This window comes from Talpa occidentalis, unplaced genomic scaffold (genome assembly GCF_014898055.3).
Source record: "Talpa occidentalis isolate TD23 unplaced genomic scaffold, MPIMG_talOcc4v2.1 talOcc4.8, whole genome shotgun sequence".
NCBI lineage: Eukaryota > Metazoa > Chordata > Mammalia > Eulipotyphla > Talpidae > Talpa > Talpa occidentalis.
The window spans coordinates 85214248-85237733 of record NW_023605194.1 but is presented as its reverse complement, the minus strand read 5'-3'; the positions used below and the strand labels follow the sequence as shown (position 1 = coordinate 85237733).

At 34.4% G+C, this 23486-nt stretch overlaps 1 long non-coding RNA gene across 1 annotated transcript in view; it reads right to left on the bottom strand.

The window, feature by feature from the left end:
* The window catches only part of LOC129144960 (uncharacterized), a 283436-nt gene that overhangs the window by 39377 nt on the left and 220573 nt on the right, over nt 1-23486 (bottom strand). The window lies entirely within an intron of this gene.

The following is a 23486-nucleotide window of genomic DNA, read 5'->3' as shown; positions in this document are numbered from 1 at the left end:
CTCTAACATTTCAAGGTCACTGAAAACAAAAGACAAAATTACAAAAGTTGGCCTTAATTGAATGTATAGTAATGTTCAATACATTAGTGCAAAAGGATTTAAGTACTTATATTCTTTAATTATATTCACCCCCCAACAGTCTTTAACTTTAATGAAGAAGTACATTTCTTTGGATTACAGATATACAATAAAAAGACTTAATTTTTGCTGTAGAATATAATTATGTCCCTATTCAAATACATAACCTAATTTTGATGAGCAATGTGATACTTAACAATCAACCCATATATTAAAAGTCCAAATATTGAAAAAGCCTTCTGGATATGTTCATAAATAGCTATGTGTTTGGTTTGTGAAGTCCAAAACAATAGAAGATTGATCAACTGATTCAATAGTTTTCAAAAGTTTCCACAGAGACTTTTATCAAAGATTTTAAGGAAAAACAACATAGATGTATTTGATTTCAGTTTGTAACATCTTTGTATTTCACTTTGTAGCTTCTAACTTTCAACAGTGAAAAAGGCCCCAAAACAAATAACACTGCAGAGTTCCAATAATGGTGGTGTGAGAAGATTTATAAATTTCCTATGGAAAAGTTAAGTCTAAAACTGGACAAGTTTTTAAAAAAGGCATTTTGGGGCATTTGACATTGATTGGCCAATTTTCAAGGCAATTATTCTTGGAAAAATTGTTTAAGCTTTGGAGAGGAGTGATGCATGTCTGCAGCCCTTCTTCACCTACTCCTTATAGCTACTTGTGAAAAATCTGTTTTCAGCACAAGTGAGTTTTGCAAGGTCACAGGTTACATGATCTTTATACAAAAATCAGTTGTCACTCTCTATGCTATTTACAGTTTCCAAAAATGAAATTAAAAAAAATCTTTTCACAATCCTCATCAGGATAAATAAACTTTGGAATAATTTAACCTGTTTAACAAAAACTTCAGGACGCGCAATTCCTACGTGCTGAGAACTATAAAAACACTGGTGAAATAAAATGGAATAATACTTCTCAATAAAAAGGAATAGGCTATTTATACATTCAGCAGCATGAACAAACCTCAAGAGAAGCCAAACATCTGAGACTTCATACTGCCTGATTCCATTTATATGAAATTTCATGAGAAAGTAAAATTTTAGCTCAGCAGTGACCTGGAGCTGGGAAGGACAGGGATCCTTTAGGACTGAAGGCAATGGTAGAGATTGTGGTGATGTGGTGATGGCTGCACTTTAAAAAATTTATCAAAGCTCATTATAAAAAACAATTATAAAGCTCATTACAAAGAACAATTATAACAACTATAATAAGGAACATAAATTTTGCCAAAATAATTTTAAAAAGATAGAAATAGTCATATGTACACACACACAAAATATTTTCTGAAACAAATAACTCAGAGAGAGAGAGAACAATACTAAAGATTTCCCAGTGTGATATTTATTACATTGTTGAAAAAAACAAAAAAGTTATGAAATTCCTATACACCGAAAACTATAAAAAAATGGATGAAATAAAATGGGATAATGGTGTTCAATAGAAAGGAAAAGATTCTATATGCAACAATATGAACCAAAAAAATGTTATATTTAGGATATTGTCCAAAAATAATAGTTATAGACTGAACAAATATAGCTATGAGATTATTTGAAATTTTCACAATGAAATTTTCAGTGTTAGGACTTCAACTATCTTTATGTACATTTTATTTTAAACTTACCCAGGGTCTGAAGCATGATATAAATAAATAAATAAATGATTGAATAAATGAATAAATGAATAAAAATAATTTCCTACTTCTATTTAAATCACTACTGGTTTAATTTGGACTATTATTTAAATGATTATTATATATTTGCATAAAGTTGTTAGAAATATGAAGGAACTTTGAATGCAACAGTGATATTAGCATTAATCATAGACTGAAGTGCAAATATATTTTATTTGCTATTATGTTTTCATTACATCTGAAGCAGATTAATAAATAAAAACCAATTACTTGCTTTGCTTGCTGTCATGAAATATTCTTAAGAAAACCACTAGGGTTGTGAATAAGAACTAAGTTTAAACCTTATACCTTATGTGATATTTATTGCTAATTAAATAAAAAAAGTTGCATTATTTTAAATTAGACATATTGGTAATTAATATAGGTGTCTCTAAATTATTTAATTGAAAATTTTGTCAATTAAATAATTGACAAATTACTATTACAAATTACTAAAAATTTACTATCTCTGAGTTTTGATAAAAGAGAACTTGTGTTAAATTTAACGGCATTGATAATATCAGCATAGAAATAACCATTTTATATTTTGTTTAATTCCAATAAACATATAATATCTAAATAATACTTAGTTTTTCCTTCCCCAAAGCATTTAAATATTGTACTGTCAATTTCATTAAAAACAGGTTCTTGTAGAAATTTCGTATTCATCAGTTAGAGATATGCGATTGGTGTCTTACTTTCCCATTTATAGTAAACACGATTAATCATTCTCTTTTTGGCATAGTTCAGGGAGACAGACTTTGATCCAATTGCCTCATGGCTAAGTCTCTAGTCTCTGAGACTCAAGCAGATCAAAACTACTGATTCAAGTATAAAGATTTTGAAACTTTGTATTTCTCATCGAAAACAGTCACAGTTCACTCTCTGTAAGTTTTGCATATTATTAGAATATTTTTACTGAGTTTTGAAAAATGAGTACAAGCTGATATATTGAGAGTTGAAAAAGTAGGTTCGTTTTGTTTCTTAACAATAAGATGAGGTTTCCATCAAATGCTTGTTAAAGTTATTTTAAACGTTTCTTTATATGTTCTTGAATCTGGAGTAAAAATACTTTTTGATATATATTCATATTAGTAATTATAATTCTAATATTACAGATAAAAGAGCTCTTTTACATCACCATTTCCAATCAGTGACACTAACATTCCTAGTATGATTGTTTAACTTTCTAATGTCTAAACATGGTCTGCAAAATGACCTAATGAGATTAACCTGATTTTTAAATTTCATTCATTGGGTCATACTCCATTAGTGAAACACATATAAAATAGAAACACATATAGAATATACAAATGGGGCCTCCCCTGGTGGTGCAGGCAGTTGAGCATCACGCTGTGAAGCTGTTGCAACCTCTGCAGCCCCGGTTCCATACCAGCCCGCTGACAAGAGTCCCACATGGTGCGGCAGACTTCTGTCTCGCCCGCTGCTCCCCTCAGCAGTGTATTTTGTCAGTCTGCTTGTTCTGTTCCCTGCTCTGTCTCTGGTGAATCCTCTCACCCTCCCACATATCTGGCCTGTACTCTGGTTCTTGTATACATAAACAAATAAATCTTTAAAAAAAAATATACAAATGTCCCTAATATATATGTATACACACATATACATCCTTAAACAAGATAATGATCTACTGAAACTTTTCTAGGCCATCCATGGTTTATAATCTTGAGGAAACAACAAAGCAACACTACTATGTGCTGTGAGTCCTTTCCTTTTGAATGGAGTTTTCTGGCCTGGGCATTATGTTTGATGGCATAAATGTGTCATCTTGAAACTTACATATCTTCACATTTACTTTCTGCCCAGTTATATATGCATTCTTACATTTCACAAACTGTACTTCCCCTGGCCCAGATTTATTTTAAATACTGCTTTGTCTAGGTTTATATTCATTTTCTTACATTTATTTGTGTAAGTTTAGCTAGTTATTTATATTAATATTTTAATTGACCTAGTTTGTTTTGAAGAATATTGACTGATGCGGAGAAAACACGGCTCCATTTAAAATAAACTTGTTAGAGACAATTTCACATTTGTTTTCTAGGGAAGGGTATTTCAACCCTCTTCAGACACTGTGAAATGAACACATGAAGACTGGGATCTTTAACACTACACCTTTACCACTTTCTCATTATTTCACCACTTCACTCTCCTATCAGTAAGGATTGCTAAATTATTCAACATTTAATATGCACATTCCCCCAGAATATACTGATTATGTAATTGTGTAATTACAGGCTAAAAATAAAATGGACTGGAGAAACTAAACATTTTCAGTATATATTGCCAAACTCCTATTCAAAACAATAGATTTGATCCATTTGAAACTCCCATGCTTTGTAGCCCATAGGCTTTAATATAGGGAAACTAATCCTAAGTTGCTCAATATAAAATGAGATTTTTGCTATATAAATGTGAGTTTGGAGGTCTCTGAGAAAAACAGATTACAGAATATCAACAATAAATATAAAACATTTGTTTTCAATTTTGTCCCATTAATATCGTCTAACCTCTGAATTTAACAAACATTACATAGTTTATAATCTTACATGTTAAACAAATATAAATTTTATAGTTCTTTTGTTAAATTGCCCTACTTCCTTAGATTTGCTTTCCTTTCTTCACTGTGGCTTGCTTTTGTTCACTAGTAAAGGGTAGCTTAGCTTTATAGCACCTGTCAGCATTGCGGGTGATATGTTTCTCTCAGTACATTGGGATAGGCGTGCTTGGAACAGTTGGTAGGTGATATCAGTGCACTGAATAGCCAGTCATCCTTTTGCCTAGAAACTTACTAAATCCTTTTTATAGTACACTTCATCATTCTCATCCACAGGCCCGAGATCTAAAGCTTGTTGCACTAAAATGGTATAGTTCAACTTTTCAAGCAGAATTATCCCAAATAGACCTAATAATATACATCCAGTAGAACATGACAAGGTAATGAAATCTATACTTATTTCTATTCTTGATTTGAATGTTGCATTTGTTTTCAATGAGCTTATGTACATAGTAAAAATAGACACATCTATTGTGTGTGTGTGAAACATGGTGGAGATGTAAATAGGTTTGAGAGTCAAATGTACTTGAATCTGTATTTCTAGGTGGAATATCAGTAACATAAAACATTTGGAAGTCATATGCATGGAGAAATTTAGACCACCTGAAGTAAAATATAAATTATGTTTAATATTATTAACATTATACAATGTTCTGAGTTCATCTTACTGGAAGTAGAAAAAAGGGTATACAGCATTTCCTTAGGAACAAATATGACATGGAAATGGGCAAGGAAAGAGAATAAAGCCCAAAATGCTTCCTTTGTCCTCACCTAATTTATCTGCTCCCTAATTTTCTGATGATGACTCATGCTGGTCTTTCCTTCATTTATGAGTTTTTAATCACAGTGATATGCCATCTAATTCTTAACCTAAGTTTGCTTTATATAATTGTTTCACTTATTATTTATTCTTTCCAAAAGACTCTATCTTTAGATTTCTGTAAAGCACACACCTCTGACATGGAAATCTCAGATTCAATGACAATATTCCAAATACTCTGCCTTACTCATACTATTGGTAACCGATACTCCAGCTATTGTTTTCTATTATATTGTTTACTTCTGTTTTCTTCATAGGAAGTAACATTTTCTGAAATAATCATATTATTTGCTTGCTTGTTCATCTTCTTTCTGTCCAAATTAAGAGATGTAAGAGCAAGAACCTCGTCTGTTAAAATGACTGCTATATCGCTCGCACAAAGAATAATGCTTGTGGCATGAGTTAGAACGCAGTAAATATTTACTAAAAAGATGCATTATTGAGCACCTTCCTCCTGTTCCTTCATTTGACAGTAAATTACTTGTGAATAGAGAGTTTACTCTAGTTGTTGATTCCTAGACCTTCAGCAGCTAGCAAAGAGCTTGGAACAAATTACATGCTGCTTCTATCACCATAGAATAAATGAATGATGTCTAATAAATATTAAATAATTCCACAGATTAATAAAAATAGTCCACTAGAGCAAAATGAGTAGCAATGTATGAGAGAATGTGCAAATTTACTGATTAAAAAAGAATTTTTTAAAAAAACATTTATTTATTTATTTATACAAGTACTGGGTACAGTCAGAAGCGCGGGAGGGTGACAGAATTCACCAGAGCCAGAGCGGGGAACAGAACAGGCAGACTGAGTGAAATACACTGCTGAGGGGAGCATTTGGCACGGCAGGAGAGGTCTGCATGCCATGTGGGACCCTCACCAGCGGCTGGGGATCGAACCGCCGGGGTTCGAACTGCTGGGGTTTGAACCGCCGGGGATTGAACCGCCGGGGATTGAACCGGTGCTGCAGAGGCTGCAGGCAGCTTCGCAGCCCAGGGCTCAACCGCTGCGCCACCGGGGAGGTCCTACAAAAGCTTTTCAACTGAAACTTTAGAAAAGTCACTATGTCAAAACTGTAGTAAAATAGGCATTATGCAATACTGCCAAATATGTGCACAAAATGGGGATGGAAACATTTAATTTTATTTATTTTTTAAAAAAAATTATTTATTTATTTATACAAGCACTGGGTACAGTCAGAAGCGCAGGAGGGTGAGAGAATTCACGAGAGCCAGAGCAGAGAGCAGAAAGCAGAACAGGCAGATTGACGAAGTACACTGCTGAGGGGAGCAGTGGGCAGCAGGAGAGGTCTGCGCGCCATGTGGGACCCTCGTCCAGTGGCGGGGGATCGAACTGGCGCTGCAGAGGCTGCGGGCAGCTTCCTAGGCCAGCACTCAACCGCTGCGCCACCGGGGATGCCCGGAAACAACATTTTAAAAAAAAAGTTCCCCCTCCCCCCTTTCACCAGGGGAAACTTTATAAAAGTTGTTGAAGGTCAGGGCAGTACAATCTCCACTAAGGAGGTTAAAATACTTGCTTTTCTAGCAACATACTGCTTTTTAAGCTAAGTTTCCAGCTGATTATCATCCCATGTAATAGGGAAGGCCAATGAAATAGGATGGAAAATTCATTCTATGTAAAAAACTAACTTCTATAAAAACTCCAAAATCTATGTGGTTTAATAAAATTTATTTTCATTCACACAGAATCCAGTCAATATGTTGCCTTCTCCATGGTTGTCCCAGTCCCCAGGTCCTTGTGCCTTGCAGGTTCTCTCTATGCATGACATGAAATCCTCTCAAGCTGAAAATACAATGCAGGCTCATCTGTAGAAAGGATGCCTATTCCTTTTGTGTACACATCTCTACTCAGAACCTAGGGATAGGACTTAATCAATGCAAAGGAAGTTAATAAACAGAAGAGGAGGAGGAAGAAAGTTGGTGAGAAAATATAATATTTGCATGCATATTAGAGAACAATTTGTCATCTATCAAAGTTTAATTGAGTCTACCATTTTCGTTTTACTCTGTAACCTTATTTCTACAAATATGGCATCTAGAAATATAATGAAACTCCATCCTAGCATAGTAAATGGTATCTAGAAATGTCAATCACAGGGAGTAGCTTAACTGTGTAGTTAATGAAATGGGCTAGGTGCATATATGTCCAGCTAGCTGGTCAAGAGTTCCAGTGACCCAACTGTCCAAGGACAGATGAGTGAATTAAAAAGTATATATGTAATGGAATACAATGCAGCTATAAAAGAAATGAACTCTTGCTATTTGAGACAACTTGTATGAACTGGAGAGAGTAATGTAAGAGAAATAAGAAAACAGATGGAGAAAGACAAATACTGGATGCCTTCACTGAAATGTGGAATATAGAGAAACAAAACAGAGTCTGGCAAAATAAAGTTAATAACAAACCCTTGATATCTGATGATAGAATGGAGACAACAAGGGGAGAGGGATGGGGAGGAAAATGGGAATGGGACCCCAGGGACTATGGCAGCAGTGTTTCTGGTGTAGTGATATCAGGTAAGATTCCCAGTGGAGAGCCTCCCTGGTGGCACAAGGGGTTAAGACGTAACCTATGAATCAATCCGCAGCCTCTGCAGCATGAGTTCAATCCCCAGCCAGGGAGTTACCTGCATGGCACGGCAGACCTCTCCTGTCTTGCCTGCTGTTCCCCTCAGCAGTGTATTTCAATGGATCTGCCTATTCTGCTCCCCACTTTGTCTCTGGTGAATCCTCTCACCCCCCACACATCTGGCCTGTACCCCAGTTCTTGTATGAATAAATAAATCTTTAAAAAAAAGAATTCCCAGTGGACCATGGTGGAGGGCTATGGTGCTTTGGAGGTAAGTATGGAGAGGTGACATGTCTCTGAAGTGGTGTGAATCATACACAGTATTATAAATCAATGTTGCCTCCACAAAAATTTTTTGAACTTAATTTTCAGTGCCTGGAAAAATAACAGAACATGCTTTTAAATAGTTGTTTATAAATCATTTAAGTTATTGATCTTAAGAAAAATAACTCCCCGGCCACAGACTTCAAGTTACTTTCCACCGGGAAAAAATGGGGCAATTCGAATTAGTAACAAATTAAGACTCAGTATTTATATTATTAACAACTACATAGAAAGTCCTAATAATAGAATCATTTAGAAAATTCCTTTTCCCCATAACAAATAAAAAACTAGGTCAGTTAGTCTTTTAATAACTCAAATATCCTAAGAATAAAATTTATTTTGTTTTCTCATGTGGATAAAAGAAAAATTGTTCTGCCTGTTCACTTATAGCTATTTGTTTAGCTGTTTATATCAAAGTCATAGTTCTACAGACAGGTTATTTTGTTCCACAGTTAAGATATAGAATGTTTGCCCTAAGTAGAAAAATAGATGTGAAACTATGATAGGATTTGAAAAGACTGGATCCCTATAAAGTGTTCTTGCTGCTACTGGATAATATTGTGACATCTAGCCATATGTGATTGTTCATATTTAAGTTAATTAAATATAAATTAAAAAATTCAGGCTTTGGTTGCATTAGCCACATTTCAAATACTTAGTAGCTACTGGTGGGTCATGGGTCCATGCTGGACACTAGAGATATAAAACATTTCCATAATTGCAGAGTTTTGTTTTTTCTTAGATTTATTTATTTATGCATACAAGAACTGGGGTGTAAGCCAGAGGTGTGGGGGTGGTGAGAGGATTCACCAGAGAGAGTGGGGAGCAGAGCAGGCAGATGTACTGAAATACACTGCTGAGGCAAGTACAGGGCAAGGCAGGAGAGGTCTGTTGCGCCATGTAGGTTGCTTCTAGGCAGGTCAGGGATCTAATTTGTGCTGCAGTGGCTGGTGATAGCTTGATAGTGCTGTCTTTAACTCCTGTGCTACCAAGGAGTTCCCATTGCAGAGTTTTATTGATTAGCACTGATAGACCTCTAAACTGACATCTTCAAATATGCATCACATTCCAGAACAAATATTAATCCTTCAATAAATGGCTGGAAATTACTTGATATTTATTTGCATGGGTAATAACACTCAAATATATTTCAAAAACTATAATTACAGTACTACCAACAGTACCTGTTAAGAGCGCGGAATATTTTCATACTAATTAAGTGTTAGAAACAAGGCAAACAAATCTAACCATGCAAACAAATCTAACCATGCGAATATTGCAAACTTTTATCATTGTTTTAATATATTGTTGTGACTCTCAACTTATAAAGGTGAGACTTTATCATTTCATATCCAGAAATAGTGGAGGGCTCAACTTGCAACAAATGGATTTGAATGGAAGGGGTTAAAGCTATAAATCAAATGGATACAATGATATTTTCTATTCATTTAAACAGGTGAGGACAAGAGTTAAAAAATACTCTAGAATAAGGACATTCTGGAACAAAGTTAATATTTATCACTAGGAGCTGGCAGAAAATTGAGACATGAGGGATTAACACAAAAATATGTACTTACTACACAACACTATGTGCTACATATATGCGTGTATGTGTGTGTGTGGTATATATATATATGTATGTATTCTCTTTTTATTTTAAAATTAGCTTTATTATTTGTTGTGATCAGAGAAATAGTATAATGTACTCATGAAGAATATTTAAAAAAACAAATGTGGATATTAGAGCAGTATAAAATGCTGTAGAAAATAATATTTCAGTGGGAATAGCAATTCTCAATGGATGTATATTAAGTTTCTTAAAATTTCTCTAATAGTTCCTATGAAGAAAACAAAGGGTAGCATCCCCACTGAAATGTTTAATACATAGTTGGCAAAAACAGAATAGGTTAAATTCCACCTGCTGTGTCCTCTCCAGTTTTAACTTTTTTAAAAAAAGTGCTGGGGGCCTCCCTGGTGTTGCAAGGGGTTAAGACACAGCACTATGAAGCTAATGGAAGCCCCTGCAGCATGAGTTCAATCCCCCGGCCCGCCAGGGAGTGACCCCTATGGCACAGCAGACCTCTCCTGACTTGCCTGCCGCTCCCCTCAGCAGTGTATTTCAGTCATTCTTCCTGTTCTGTTCCCCGCTCTGTCTCTGGTGAATCTTCTCACCCCCCAACACCTCTGACCTGCACCCCAGTTCTTGTATGCATAAATAAATATATCTTCAAAAGGAAAAAAAGAAAAAAGAAAAGAAAAAGGACATGTAACTCTACTGTGTAAACTATATGTTTAAAAATGGTGATGACAGCACACAGCATCCCACATACTCCTCTCACAATTGACTATGGGTGCTTTGGTGTTTTCCTATAGGTATAGAAAATACTATACTATGAAAAAATAAACAAGGATGTTCAAAATTTTTTAAAAATCAATACATCAATAAATTAAAAACGATGGATTTCACATTCCTTGAGTTAAGAACCAAGGTCTAAGAACATTTCATTAAATCTGGGTGGGTTTGTAGCTGTGACACAAGTGATTCTATGACTTAGGTAACGGCATACAAATATTTTCATATGTTGGTGGCTTAAGCCACTTTGTAAACTGTCCTGAGGCCGCCATGCTGTTAAAAATCCTTGGACACTTGATGTGGTTAGACCTCAGGCCTGAGATGACAAGAACGAGACGATGTGTTCCAGCGGTGCTACCATTTAATTACAACTGCTTGGGAGACCTCACATTAGAACTGCTCATCTTCACAAATTCCTTATTTACTGAATCTATGAGACAGAATAAAAGAGGCTATCTGAAGTCAATTAGTTTTGTAGTGATGTTAAAATTGCACCTTCTAACCCGGACCTTCACTAGTTACCATGATAAAATTGCCACTTTCTCTCCACCCTATTCTCTCTATTTCCCTCACCTTACTTACATTGCCAACACAGTCTAATTTGCTATAAGTTTTACATATTTTTCCTTATTTTATAATTATCCCCAATGAAAAGTAGTTTGCTTTTTGATGTAAGTAACCATTCTTGGCCATTCTGTTTAGTGCTGTAGCTCCAATGTCTGGAGGTAGGTCTAAGCACTTAGTGGCTACCTAATAAGCATTTACTGAATGAATAACTGAAAGTGATGAGCAAGGGAAGAGAAAGGGAAAGAGGAGAAGAAATCGATAGTGGTAGATAGCAGCAATAATGATGACAGTTTTTAAGAACTCACAACACAGATATTCACACAAACATGTGTCCAACAAAGCTTGTGTGGGGCCCCTGAGATGACAAAATCAATCATCCACTTAGAACTTTGACTTGACTTCATTTCCTTTGTTCTCCAAGAAGATTTAGGGAAATGCTTGAGAGTGTAAATTATTTTTTCCATGAGAATGAAAACAAGACAGAATAAGAAGCTAAGTTTGTGGTAGTATATAGAAAAAGCAATGTTGAGTTTTATGTGCATTCCCAATCTCAAAATGGTACCACAAGTGTGGTTTTTATTCTTGTCAATTCTCCAAATATACAAACATGAGTTCTTGGTTTGGTATATAATAAAAATAAATGACTTTCCTTAGCTCGAATGATACAATGATGTAGCAGGTAAATTGGTGATGAAGTTTCCTAAAGGAAGTGGAAAAACTACTGGTCAGGGAGAATCAAGTGAGAGTCCTGCTGGAATACTCTTCAAGTCCATGAAAGGAAAAGTCCTGACTAACCACAGGGGGTCATCTGTAGTTTTGTCATTTATTTAAAACTTGCCAAATATTTTTTTATTTTTTTTTAGATTTATTTATTTATTTATACAAGAACCAGCGTACAGGCCAGATTCACCGGAGGGTGAGAGGATTCACCAGAGACAGAGCAGGGAACAGAACAGGCAGACTGATGAAATACACTGCTGAGGGGAGCAGCGGGCAAGACAGGAGAGGTCTCCCGTGCCATGTGGGACCCTCGCTGGCCAGGCGGGACGGAACTGGCGCTGCAGAGGCTGCGGACAGCTTCACAGTGCTGCGCTCAACCGCCTGCGCTACCAGGGGAGGCCCATTTCTTTTTTTATTTCAAAAAACATATGAGCTCTTTTTAAATGGCTGCCAAAAATCTTTACCTTTCATCAGTAAGAAATACCTATTATTTCCTTTTTCATAAATGCCACATAGCCCAGACCAATTACAGGGTAAGATAATTGACAAAAGAAAGAACTATTGAAAGAAATGTCAAACATGAATTTTTTATTTTCTCCTATTCTCATGTCTCTCTGCATACTTCTTTGAAATATATATGAAGAATTTTAGAAATTATTTTACTCATAAGAAAAATTAAATTCATAGACTCTTCTCTATTTCTATCTGTAACATGACCAACAAAATAAATGTAATAGTATTAGTAGCTATTTTCCCCCAGGTTACCAATATCATGTGAACATGATAAAATCTGATACAATCACTTCTGGAGTCTGCAATTTTCCACCATTTTAAGGATTTATAATTTCATGAACTCAACATTTGATTTGTTTATTCAACTGCATTTTGCCTATTACACTGTACACCAGGTGATTCTCCTGCCAAAATTGAATACATTCTAATTCTATGTAAATAGACTCTTCTCTCAGTGGTCATGGATTAAGCTTGTGGGCAATACAGACCAATAACTAACTGTCTTGCCTGGGATTTAAAGGTACTTGGGAAACTCATTCAGTGTTAAATCACTGTTGTTACTTAAACTTAGAATTGTTTATTACCGGTGTATATTTGAACTAGTTCTATACTGTTGTAGGTGATTTGTCTAATCTGCTGTATGTCTTATGTATGCTTGAAATAAAACTATTGAATAGAGAGGTCCAAATTTATATGCAGGCAGACATTACTGAGTTTGTGATAACAGAGTTTTCTGCGAATGAAATGATTTTGTGCAAAAATATTTACTGTAAAAATAATCCAAAACCTCCTAGCTTTTAAATAGAAATAAGAAAAAGTCACATTTTCATTTTACTTATCTCATTCTAATATAAGTATGCAGACTTTCTCTTAAATATTCTCATACCACTTCCTACATATATATAGTACAAAGGGTCAGATATGCAATTTAAGAAGCAGGATTAAGTTTAAACACAAATAAAAGCTTCTCAGAAAAAGGAAAATATTTACTTATGGTAAAACTTACTTCCCAAGCATACTAAAAGCTAGTTGCATTTTTCCCTATGAGACTGGATAAATTTAGGCATTTTGGATCTTTATTTTGAAAAGCTTGATATGTTTTTATTCAAAAATTATTTTTTCTTTTATACTCATATACTTTAAGTAAAGTTTATTTTTGAATTTTGAGAAGCATTAATAAGCAAGATACAATGGAAATGACATGCCTTATTAGTTGAAATAGGATGGTATGAAAATGATTGCTAAGACTATGACTGAATTTATGACTTCTTAGGATTATACAAGTCTGACTCCAGGAATCTGTACTTTTCTCTTAGCATATTTGTAATAAGATGGTGTTATATTAATATTTTCATATCTTACCAATATGTAGCAAATCTAAAATCCATCCCCTTTGAATTAAATGGGTGTCACATCACCCCATTAAAAAAAATGGAAGCGACAAATGTTAGTGAAGATGTGGAGAAAAGAGAACCCTCATGTACCTTTAGTGGAAATGCAATTTGCAGCAGCATTTACGAAAAACAGTATGGCGATTCCTCAAAATAAATAAATAAATACAAAAGGAAATACTATATGATCCAGTAATATCACTTTTAAGTAATTACCCAAAGAATAGGAAATCTCTAATATTAAAAGATTTAAGCACTCCTTTGTTCTAGCAGTATTATTTACAATACCAAGTCTTAGAACTTACCTAAGTGCCCAATGATAGATGACTGGACAAATTAATTATAGACTACGTACTCCATAGACTACTACTTAGCTCTTAAAACAGATAAAATAGTTGCTTTGAATACAAAATGGGTAGATCATGAAGTGCTTTATGCTAAGCAAAATAAGTTAGAAAATGAAAGACAGTCACTCATTTGCAGAATATAAATAACAAAAGAAAACAAACTCAAAACAGTTAGAATAATTGTCAGACTGTGAGTAATAATCTGGTCACCAGAGGGGATGGGGGGAGGAGGGTGAAAGGGATATAGCACAGGAGATTTGGTAGAGGGTAAGTGAGGCATACATACAAATGGTAGTGTGAAGTTGTGCTCACAAAATTATGTAGTAATGTAATTGATTGCCAAATCAATTAAACATGAGAAAAATGCATATGGCATATATATAGAAATATATTAATCAAAGTAGAAGACAGAAGATTATCTTTACAGGGAATGGATGACTGTTAAAAGCAATTATTTTTTAAATATTGCTATTAAAAAATTGAAATACAATTAAATTCATATTTTATAGCCCCTGCTCAATTCTCAGATTCTTTCTGAAAATATTTTATCTGTTAGATCTACACAATTTAGTAGTTATTCCATTACCTATAAATCATTACAAAAAAAGAGTTGAGGTGGAATTTAATTATGCATATGTTCAATTTACTTACTGATACAGAGAATAAGTAAAATTCATTTTACAGAACATATATAATTAAAATTAGATAATTTGAAACATTATCAAAGTTGAACAAAATTGCTATAATTAATTTTACATGTTTGCATACCCATTTTCATTTTCAGTGATTATTCAGTAATGTTCAATGTTGCATCACAGTCCACTTTTCCCTTTACAATATTTCCCACAAATCAACAATCAATCTATTCTTTCAAATTAATGTTTCTTCTAACAAGACCAAATCAAACAATGGCCAAGTTCCAGGAATCTTATTTCCTGGTTCTATATGCTGTATTGAAATTTATTTACAGTTATAGCCTGCTGATGACAGTAAGTCTGTTTATTTGGAAAGAAAATAATGGCTGTTGTGTAAGTACAAACATTTATGGGAAAGTCTTATGTGAATGCAATTTGTGCTGTGATCTGCAAGGTAGAATATTAATGGGCATGTTTGGATAGTAATGTTACTCATTGAAACTGTAATTAAAATAAAATTCTAACCCTCTGTCAAGTGTTTATAGTTGTTTGAGGTTATGTTAGTGATATCTGAGTTCCCAGGGTATTAATTTCATACTGCTGTTTATATGATATGAAAGATTAAAGGCAAGTTTAGTTTGTTGGATTATACTTAACATTTATCAGAAGCTGATAACTTGGATAAAAGAATCTTTCTGACTTGCTTCAGAAAGACTTTTGCCTCACTATCTTGTGACTATGTTCATGATTTGTTATTTAATTCAGTTCATTAACTTTATTTTCTTAATGACAAAATAGATAAATAAGTACATATTATAGTTACATTGATGAGGAAAGTGCAAGTGTTTGTGAAATGGTTGGATTTTAAAATTTATTTTCTAATATTGATTTTATTTTCTATTTATTGCAGGCATTATTCTATAGATGTAATACTGTGCCAAGCCAAGCATTGAAGTAAATGTGCAAAATAAGTTCAGAAAATTAGAAATAAGGATTTTGTAATTTCATTAATATTACCATTATCTTCATAATATCATAGGCCTCAATAATAAAATGAGAATGGTAAATAATTTTGCTCAAGAAACAATTTCCATTAACCCAAGAATCTATGAGTCTATTCTGAAAAAATATTAAATTACTTGCATAAAAACATACGTACATTTATGTTCAGTGCACCATCATTTATTTAGTTAAATTTAAAAACAAACTGTCTGGTAGTATTTATTTTGTTTTATGTATGTATGTATGTATGTATGTATGTATGGATAGATGGATGGATCCATGTATTTTTTTATTGAGGTAATACTGGTTTACAACACTCTAATTCAGAGGTATATGTTCCCACCTCTTTAGATGAAGGTTACCACACCAAACCTACCACCAAGGCACCCAATAGCCCTGAACCTTAATTCATTGAAGACCCTCCACACTTTGCTCTCTGTGCTTCCTTACCCACTGTGACATCTTGAATTCTATAGTCAGACTTCTAGGATTTGTTAATGGTTTGACTTTGTCTCAACTTTTGTTTTGTCTCTCTTTACTCCACATGTAAGTGAAACCATCCAGTATTTGTTTCTCCTTCACTTGGCATTTCCCCCCTCCAGATTTAGCCACACTGTTTTGAATGCCAAGAGTCTATCTTTTTTATAGCTCAATAGTATTCCATTGTGCATATGTACCACATTGTCTTAACCCACCCATCTATACTTGGACTGTTTCCATCACATGGCTATTGTAAACAGGGCTGCAATAAACACAGGAGTGCATATATCCTTTAGAACAAGTGTTTTAACATGTTGTGGGTAGAACACTATGGAGTTTTCTCAAGCTATTAAAAATAGATTTGGTAATTCTTAAATACCCAGCATTATAGTATCTTCCCTCCATTCTGATCCTCCTACAGTTACTAGTACACACAGGAATAGAATGATTTTTGAAATATATAGCTCAGGTAATCTCTACACCAGTGATTTTAAATTTTCCATTAAAATCAGCATAAAATTGAGTTTTATAACATTGTTTATATAGCTCTGCAAGAGTGAGCACTTAGCTGACTGACTGTTCGGCATGTTCTTACCACATATCACTCCTATCACTCTTATCTACACTGGGAGAAACAAAGTTTCTCCTAATTCACATTCTTTGCACTTTTGTTTCTTTCTCCATTATTGACTTGTTTCTCTCATTTTACATTTCTGAACTTAAATATTGATATCAAGGAAAGGCATACTCTAATTATCCTAAAGTAATTATTTCACTTCCTTACTGTACAGCAGATACAGCAGATAATCCAGATTATTCCTTAACTCTGTTTTTTTTTTTTTAATTTACTTCCTGAGTATCTGTTCCACTCCCAGAATATGATTTCTATGATGAAACAGGACATGTTTGTACCTGTACCTGTTGCTATTGGGTAGACAATGTCAGGATTATGAAAACCTCTGGAAATAATTTTTGAAAGGTTAATATAAATTAAAGCTTATCATCATGCTATCCCAAAGTAGTCTTTATAACATTATTTACATTTATAGGTACTCTTCTTTGAATATCTCCAGGATATATTATCAAGTAAAACAAATATTATAATTCAAGGGATATTATTAATTCAATGAGCACATTTTTTTTTGAACATCCATTACAGGACTGGTGTTAGTAATTATTTTAGGCACTGTGGGTTATGAACAGGAACAAAAATAAGCATACACACAAAAGCAACATTTCTTCCTTTAGGGAATAAAATTAGTTTATGTGACAATATAAACAATAGTTACCTAAGGAATATAAGTGGTGTCTGTGAAATAAATAGAAAGACAGAATATAATTACATCATTGTATAGTGAGAGGTAAATATTTTATGCATAATAAACACACTGCTTGTATGTTTTTTCAATATATTTTAACTATGATTTAATTGTATCACAAAGAGAATACAAAGAGAAAGAGCTAAGTTGGTGACTATGGTAGTCAAAGTAGTTAAAAATTGGGCCTCCCTGGTGGCACAAGGGTTAAGATACAACCTGTGAAGCTGTCCGAAGCCTCTACATCACAAGTTTGATGCCCGGCCTGGGAACTACCCATATGGCACAGCAGATCTCTCCTGACTCGCCCACTCCTCCCCTCAGCAGTGTACTTTGGTCAACCTGCCTGTTCTAGTCCCCATTTTGTCTCTAGAGAATCCTCTCACCCCCCCCCCCCACACCTCTGGCCTATAACCCAGCTCTTGTATGCATAACTAAATAAACCTTTTTTTAAAAAAGGAGTTAAAAAGCTAACTTTTTTTTTGTTGTTTGATTTGTTTACTTTTTGTTTTAATTGCATTATTTCTTATTGAGGTAATGTTGGTTTGTAATGCTGTATGTGATTTAGAGGTGTGGGATCACACCTCCTCATGTGTATTACCACATCACACCACCACCATAGCACATGCAACAAACACTCCACCACAGCCCACTGGATCCACTCCCCACTTAAGTTCCCACCACTATCCTCCTCTTCTGGTAGACTTAATTCTACACTCAGATTTCAAGAATTTCTTTTGGTTTAGTTTTGTGTTTCCCTTTGCTTTGTTTCTTTAAATTTCTCATACAAATAAAGTATGAGAAAGTATATTTCTCAACAAGCTGTTAAGTACTGTTGTGATGAAAACATGCTTGATGCTGAATCTCCTTGGAGTTGCATTATTCTATTTTTTTAAAGATTTATTTTTTGCATACAAGAACTGGGGTGTAGGCCAGATGCTGGTGGGGGATGAGAGGATTCAGCAGAGACAGAGTGGGGAGCGGAAAAGCTGGAACTATTGAGCCACACTGCTGAGGGGAGCAGCAAGCAAGACATGAGAGGTCTATCTGTGCCATGTGGGTAGCTCCCTGGCCAGGGATCGAACTTTTGCTGCAGTGGCTGGTGATAGATTGATAGTGCTGTGTCTTTAACCCCTGTGCCACCAGGGAGGTCTACATTATGCTATTTCTTTTCTGTTTCATATTCATTTGAATTAGCAATATTCCCACCACTCCCCTGATAATGTTCTTTTTTAGTGTATTATTTAAGATGTGAAGTATTTACATTTCATTTTAATTTTGGAAATATGTTTAAAAGGTGGATTAGAAAGCTATTCACAGAATTCTGTTTCAAAGAAATTTTTAGTCTAATTGCCATAGCATGCTCAGTTAAGTATTACACTGAACATTTTTATATTAAATAAATACAAGCTTTTCCCTAAAAGAAAAAAAATATGAGTTTGAGAAAAATAGACTGCAAAGATGCTTTTGTAGATCATGCTATAGTATAAGGACCACTTACTAGATCTGTAGCTAACTCTATGTCAGGATAATCTGCCTGGGTTTTTATTCCTAACCTCCAATGAGATTAAACAACTTTCAGTCATTATAAGATGGAATTTTATTTCTAGGTGTCAATTCATTGTGCTTATTAAAAGGATATATAACTGGACCTCCCTGATGGTGCAAGGGGTTAAGCACAGCACTGTGAGGCTTTCCGCAGCCTCTGCAGCACAAGCTCGATCCCCAGCCAGCCAGGGAGATACCCATATGGTGCAGGAGACCTCTCCTGTCTCGCCCGCTGCTCTCCTCAGCAGTGTATTTCAGTGGATCTGCCTGTTCTGCTCCCCCCTCTGTCTCGGTGAATCCTCTCACCACCAACCCCCACACCCCTGGCCTATACCCCAGTTCTTATATGCATAAATAAATCTTTTAAAAAAGAGACATATAACCACCCTATGCAAGTTAATTGATTATCTTTTATTGGAAATAATTCACCTGTTTGGGGAGAAGCTACTTTATAATGCATTCAATTAAAAATTATCCTCATGGGGCCTCCCTGATGGTGCAAGGAGTTAAGCACTGCACTATGAAGCAATCCAAAGTCTCTGCAGCATGAGTTCAATCCCTGGCCAGGCAGGAAACAACCCACATGGCACAGCAGACCTCTCCTGACTCGCCCGCTGCTCCCCTCAGCAGTGGATTTCAGTCAGTCTGCCTGTTTTGTTCCCTACTCTGTCTCTTGTGAATCCTTTCACCCCTCGCATCTCTGGCCTGTACCCTAGTTCTTGTATGCATAAATCAATCAATCTTTTTTTAAAAAAGAAAATTATCCTCACAAAGAACATCATTTAATGATGCTCAGAAACAACAGATTGTTGTTTTTCATAACAACTATGAATGTAATCAAGATCTTTGGATTCAAATGTCATAACAATGGAACTACCACCTTAAAAATCTAAATTTTTATCTTACTTATATGCAAAATATCTACTGGGATGTGAAAGGATTATTTTACTTACAAGGTACAAAACACATCAAGATAACATGAACAGATGTCTTTGGGAACAACATGAATTGCGTATGTTGTAGCAGCAGTAGCCACTCTGGTTTAACACAGGAGACGAGGCAAAACACTTACAAAGCAAAGACACAGCTAGAATTAAGAAAAAAGTTGGGTAAAGAGCACACTGAGGTTTATAGTAAGCATGAGACACCATTTATAAAAAGAAAATTTGTTCCTGGGGACAAGGCATGCCCAAAAAGCATTTGCTTACTTAAAGCTAATTTGCATTTCTGCATCACTCTCCTGTATATTTCAGATGCAGCAAGCAATGCTCCTATATGTCGTTGTTTATATACCATGAGTATAGGTTAAAAGAAACTGCAATGGGAGTGAAACAGTGGTAAACACAGAAAATTTATAGAAGACAGTGTGATGCAAATGAAAAAAGCATACGACCTGTGGTTTGGATACTAGCTTGCAATTCTGAATAAAATCTATCTATCAAAGACATGCAGGGTGTCAGATCAGGTGGGACATACAAGTTGGCAAGTTCTAAATGTAGAAAAACCAAAATGAAGAACAGTCTCAAAATTTCAGGTTGCCCTGTTCAAGTCTGTCAATACATTCCAAACTTAGAAAATATCCAGGGGAACTTACATTTACAGAAATAATTTACAGTGATGTTCCATAAAATATAAAGATACCTGTGACATGAAATAGCAATGTGTTCAATAAACAGATATTTAGAGAGAAAAGATGAATAGATAGAAGATACATGATAGACTGATAGATATTTCACAAAATTATTGTGGTAAGAAAATGTTTTTGAATGACTGTCAAGTAGTGTCAAAAGTTAAGAGAACATATGTCATTCCAGAATGAACAAGTCTTTGGTGAAGCAGAATACAAATGTTTATTTGGGATTTTCATTGTAATCACAGCCCTGAAATACTTGCCCTAGAAATACTTGAGTTACCCAGGGGGGTGAGCACTTGTATATGCAAAAAAGGTAGGCTCATTCACAGTCAGGTTCATTTTATGCAAATGAGGTTTCCTGCCAGTGCAGATTTCATTGGTGGGAAATTTGTAAAGTGGTGATTGGTCCAGCTTCAATACCTGATCTGTGGTAGCTTGATTTTTTTGAGTTCCAGGAGGTTCATGTGTCTGGACATGCTTGGATCCCAACCTTCGACAGTCTCCTGCTTTATTTAACCAGACTCAAATAACTCCAAAATGTTTCATGTTTCTTAACACATCTCCAAATGAACTCCATCAGGATCTATTTTTTTCTTATGTCAGTCATGGAAAAACATTCTCAAATTCTGAGGATACAATTTTCTTTTCTCTAGCATACTGCTGGTTCCTGATAATATTTTTATTTTACTGGTAACAATTCATGAATTAACTTTATCAACATGGTTTTCTTCATATTCAGGAAAAAAAAGGAAGAACTCTTGCCAACCTACAGAGTTTCTAATTTCTTCAGTTCTTTTAACAGTCTTTCAGGTGGGTTAGTTCTACATATAGTTAGTCTTTGGAAATACATGGGAATATGGGAGTATGCTCAGGAATGCAATCAAAAATTGCGATCTCTGCGCTTGACCAGGGCAATCTGAGGTTTCTCCTTCCTTTTTCCTAGGAATATTTGTTTCCAGAAACTACTCCAAGGATACAGTTGGGAGAGGGTATGTTATACTGTTTGGCTTGTTGGCACTATACAAATTGCAAACACGGCTTTATCACGGCTGATAGATCTAAAGCCTCCATCCAACTTTTAGATTTAGTTGGGAGATGGTGGTACAGAAAACTATTTAACTTGCCACCATGCAAGACAAAGCCTGGTTAGTTACCTTGTCCCTTGAAATTGCTACCTAACAATCTGGAGTATCCTGTCTCTTTTTATGTCTCTCCCTGCCCTCTGCATACGTGGCCAGTTGCAAATTCCCCTGAACAGAATAGTGAGCGATGACCCTTCTCATGCTGTCACATCATGCTTTGCCCTACCTACCTACCTACCTGGGAAATAGTCTACATGCATAAAATAATATACTGTTTACAACAGTTTTGATAGAGTAAATTTACCCTATGAGGCCTATCTCAAACATTGTAAAAGTGAGCATTTTCTTAACAAAACAATATCTAGCATATCAGTTACTGAAAAATTAAATATCGTGAGGACCATGTCATCAATGCACTGTCATCCCCAGGAAGAGCATTAGTACATACAACCTCTCCTAAGGTGAATGATTAATGACCAAAGTCATATGGACCATTTTGATTGTTCAAATCAATCCATACTATATCCCGTGCTTCAGATTTCTAAAATGCTTTGCAGTTTACAAAATACATTCTTATATATCATTTGATTTGAAGTTGACAAAAGTCTTATGTGTATGTAAACTAAAACTAATAGAACTATCATTAATAGCTATTCATTATATTTTTATTATCTTCAATTTATCTTAATTTTAGAGATGAAAAGAATTGCCAAAATAGGTTAACTGACTAAACCTATATCAAGTTAATGAGGAAAGATTAAAACCATAATGATTATTTCAAAAATGTGTTTTACCATGTGACATAACTTTATTTTAATTATATATGAAAAAAATCTCCAATATATTATTTAAATACTACAAATATAATGTAGTGATATTATGATCAGGGTTTACTATTCTGTTTTGAGTCAAAATAGTGTCTTAAAAGTTTCAGTTTGATATTTACTCATACATATTTTGAGGTTTTTTCTCTAAGTCTATAATAAATTAACAAGACAAAATATAGAAAATTAAAATTCAAACATTTACAGAAAATGAATACTATAGCTATGAAAGCATTCCTTTTTAAATGTATATTGAATATACACATATAAGAAAATCAGATCTGTGAATTTGCCTCAGTGTTTCCTTGGATTGCTTAATTTTACTTCAATAAAAATTTGAGTTAGATAAAATTTTGAGGGATGTTTAATACATTGGACAGTGTTTATGTGATGTAAAAACAACATTCAATAGAATCATTGCTAAATTAATCTTTGAAAGGTTATTAGTAGGTTTCAATTCAAAGTAATAAAGGTGAGAAAATACATGAAAAGTAATATTTCATAAAGTTAATGAGATTCTGAACTATGACTTCCATACCTATATAAATAATTCTTAATTACATGTGTATACTGTAATATGTTACAAGCGACTTCTCCTAATTGTTTAGTACATCAGGATGTGCTGTGCTTCTGTTAGTGTTTTTGTTTTATATAATTTCTGTCTTTTTTTGTTCATTTATATTGCAGTCATGTAAACACAAATAATTGTTTACAGAGATATTCTACTGCCTTTTAAAAGATGACTTCCTTCTGCTGCTTTTTTTTCATGGAATAATGTATTTTAGCAAGTTATTAGTGGTAAAATAGTTCTGCTTTTAGTCAAGATAGTGGTCTAAACATATTAACCTTTCAATTGAATATTTACTCAGATTTGTTTCTTCTTGCAATATGTCTTTTTCTAGTAATTATGCAGCTCAAGTTCAGATAGAAAGTAATTGATAATAGTATTCCAGTTATTTTAATGTACTGTTATTAAGATAAACTTCCACATTATGAGAAATT